Here is a 4,199-nt window from a genome sequence, read left to right on the forward strand (position 1 = left end):
ATTCATATTCATATTCATATTCATATTCATATTCATATTCATATTCAAGATCATATTCATATTTAAATTAATAGGTAGTCATATTAAATATAATATTATTATTAATATTCATATGCATACTCATATTCATATACATATTCATAGTCGTGTTTATATATAATTATCTAATCAGTCAGCAAAATTAAGAGTGCTTCTAAATAAAAGCCGTTTTTCATGCCAGAAATACACTCCGAGGTTTGCCATTTGCTGCCGAGGGGCGACCGCTTCTAAACAAACTTGGTTCCTATACTTTTTTCGATGTTGCTTTGACCGGGGTTTGAACCCAGACCCTGCGTAGTGGAACGCGCACTGCTTACCACTACACCACAGCGGCCGCATACCTTAATCACTTTCCATTCGGTTTTAAAAGACAACCGTGCGGCCCTAATGAGGGCTTGGCTGTCTGAAAAGAAAACCAAGAAAGTGACATGCACACACTATTCAAGGTTTGCTATGGCGCAGGTCAAGATTGGTAGTACATCTACCTGAAAAACTGTAGACCATCTGACAATTACAATGGGAAGCTTTGAGTTGGGTCCAACAACAAAATCCCGAATTTTTTCCAAATACCTGTCTCATGCTTGTTCTTACGAAGAGTGCCATCAGATATTCGCAGTTGCAACTCTCTCAACACTCTTGGTGCTTGAAGAACAATATGGGGTGGAGTCTATGCTGGAATCAACTCTAAAGCCAGAATCCAAAAATAATCTAAGAGGTATCCGGTGTACATATTCATATATGTGAAGGCTGAATTCCACTCCTAAGAAGTTGTTGTTCTTTCTTTTTTTTTTGATTATAGTTTTCAAGCCTTACCTGCAAATTTTATTGTCATCTGCACATCATTTTTTCTATTAATTTACACCTAATCTTTTTATGACTTTATTCTCCTTTACTTTATTCTCCTCCACTTAACAATTGTCTTTGGGTGATGTAAAAATAGCTTATTAAAATCAAATTAAAATAATTGAACTTTAACTAGAGTGTTAATAAATAATGCCGGTTATTATTGGTCAATTACAATAATAAACACGACAAAGTACAACATTTATATAAAATGCTTGATTATTATTATTGGTAATATTTATTCTATTACCTGTAGCTTTATTCCATTCAGGCACTAAAAATCATTTCTTATTAGCAAAAATAAAATAGTAATTTGCTTTGAACTGTTCATTCTTTACAGTGCGGAACATTAGTTTGGTATCAGCAGTTTTAAAAAATGTATAACCTATAGAGGGATAGAGAAGTGATCTGGGAGAAGATATAGAATATCATTTATAATGAGGTCAATAGCCAGGGAAATAGAAATTGATAAACCCTTCTGGCCGGATGTTGGCCGCGGGCGGTCAAGGGAGCTTCTTCAGCTGGATAAGTGCCTGCTCTCGATTCTTACAGGTTTCCTGGCCGGACATTATCCCTTAGGAGCCCAAGCGGTGCTACTTAATATCTTCACGAATCCCTATTACTGCAGATGTCTGCACTAGGCTATGGTTTGAGCACCTCGGTGAGCATTTCCGAAAACCGCTCCGTAGTCGACATCAGCTACCTGCCGAACTGTCATTGTGTGGCTCCCAGCCGTCTGTTTAAGCTTTTAGATTAACACGGAGAACCTGTAGTTACTGTTCAAAGAATTTGTGTAATGTGGTAACGAAAAGGGTAGTCTAATTAATTACTCATAGTGATTTCGTTTCTTTCAAAAATTGTTGCCCTTCCTCGGCGTAAAATTTGTTTGATGTTACACTCAACCCTGTAAAAGGGCAAGTTTTTGCCTCTTGTCCTTGTCCAGCTTACGTACTTCATAACATTGTCGTTTTAAGCAACCATTTGATTTACAGAGCAACCTACTCTCCTGGCGAAGCTTCAACGGTCAGAGAATGTGCCTTTTTTGCCTCACAATAGTGTGGCATTTTAAGAAACGAACAAAAAATTTTAGCATCGTTTGGCATTATTTTAAAATGGAACACGAAAAGAGAAAGGGGCAATCCTAAGTTGATATTTGTTGGTAGAAACGAAGACACCATAAGTAAGTCCCCTCATTGTGTTCGCCATAATAACTTAAATTTAAACCTAGCTCAATAAATAGCTTCATAATCGATATTTAGTATTTGATTATTTTAATAATAATAATCCCAACGGTTTTACCCTCCTTTTCTGTCCATCCGCACGAGGGGCGCAGTCGTACGGATTACGTACGGAACCATTTATACAATATAAATACATTTGCACCTAGTCTTTCGTACTTATTACTTGGTAAGTACAGCTTTGACCAACACTGAATCTGGGTAACGTTATCGAATGTCATATATAATAACATCGATAACCATAGAGATTATGAATATAAGGATACCAAAATATGTAAATCGATAACATTATCTATTCGTATATCAAAAATTATCAAATCAAGCCATGGAATGTCATCGATATATACATAGGTAAGGATAAAGATCTACATCGATAAATCACAAGACATTAGAACCGATAAAATACCGATATTTATATCGTCGTTAAAGTACAAAACCGCGTATCGTCATTCTGCAAAACCGCGTAACTGACATTGGCTGCCAAAAAATTGGATTTGCTCACACAAGCTCTTGGCTCAATCCTTATCCATTCGTCCTGAAATATACTAGCCAGAAATGCGATTGCTTTATAGAAAAGAGAACCATTTTGAAACATGGGTGTTTTTACACTCTAGAAAATAATTTCTCAAAATTCCCATACGCGGTTTTGCATTTTGTTGATAGGCGGTTTTGCACTTAAACGACGATATCTAAAATCTAATAAGAGGAATATATCTTAAAAAAAAACCTAAAAACTATGTAAAACTGCAAAAAAAATTAAAAAAAAAAACTTTAGAGAACTCTCTGATATTTAATGAATAAAAAAAAAACAACTTTCATAAAAAAATTTAAGAAACACATACATACATAGCTAAGGAAATGCAACTAACATAAAGCGAAAAAATAATAACTGAATAATTATAATTAAATCTACTTTTCCCATTGTCCATTTCAACCTTCTTTTGCAACTTACGCAAAGAAAAAAATATTCAATAACTCAAGTCGCAGGCGCATGCGCCCACTGAGCTGCAATTGCAAGAGTCTAAAACAAATATGAAAAATAAATAACCGATGCAACAGCTTTCAACACTTAATTAGCCAGTTTGAAAGTTGCTAACGCCAAGCGACCATTAATTGTTTACGACTTTTCAATAACTAAATGAGTAAGCTAAAGCAAAAATAAAAATAAAAAATAAAAAATTGTAAAATAAATCAACAACTCGTGCGCGAGCAACTATTAACACCAGACGTTTAAACAATTAATAATCAGCTGACTAAACGTTTGTAATTAACAAGTAAATACATGTGAAAATAAAGACACACACACACACACTTAAGTAATGGACATGCCTATGGAACTTGCTTTTAACTAATAATACAATATTTGCTACGAGAAAGTGCATAAACCGTCGCACTTAAAAAACAACAAATACAAAATCGTCCAGCATCTCTCCTGTATGGCTACTTTTGAGTTGTTGATTAGCTGGCCGTACTGGCAACACTCAAACTCATTTGTTATGATTAATTTAACTTGTTGGCTCACTTAAAGCCAACAACATTTAATTGCAATGCCAAAGCTCAGTTTGTGAACTGACAATTAGTTGTTCACAATTTTTACTAATTTTCCAATTTCAACTTTTAACTAGCAGCTAATTTGCCGATGTGAATGTTAATGGCGTTTTAGTTTGTATTATCCTATATTGCTGGTTAATATCTTAATATCGCATAAACTAATACTAGAAAATTAGATACTAATGGCGTTCCAAGAAATTTTATGTTTTCGAAAACATTGTGAATATGTATGTAAGTCGGCAACCAAATAATGGAAGGAGAAAATCACTTTCTGGGAATTAATTTTTTATACCCGAGCGCACTTGTGCACAAGGGTATTATAACTTTGTTCACATAACGGTTGTTTGTAACAGGCAAAACGAATCGAGATAGATATAGACAAATGTATACATAAATGATCAGAATGAAAAGAGAAATCGATTAAGCGCTGACTGTCTGTCCGTCCGTCCGTCCGTCCGTCTGTGCACACGATAACTCGAGTAAAAATTGAGATATCTTAACGAAACTTGGTACGTGAACTTCTTTTGG

The sequence above is a fragment of the Rhagoletis pomonella genome, unplaced genomic scaffold (genome assembly GCF_013731165.1).
Source record: "Rhagoletis pomonella isolate Grant_MI unplaced genomic scaffold, Rhpom_1.0 Rhpom_scaffold_00007, whole genome shotgun sequence".
Classification (NCBI taxonomy): Eukaryota; Metazoa; Arthropoda; class Insecta; order Diptera; family Tephritidae; genus Rhagoletis; species Rhagoletis pomonella.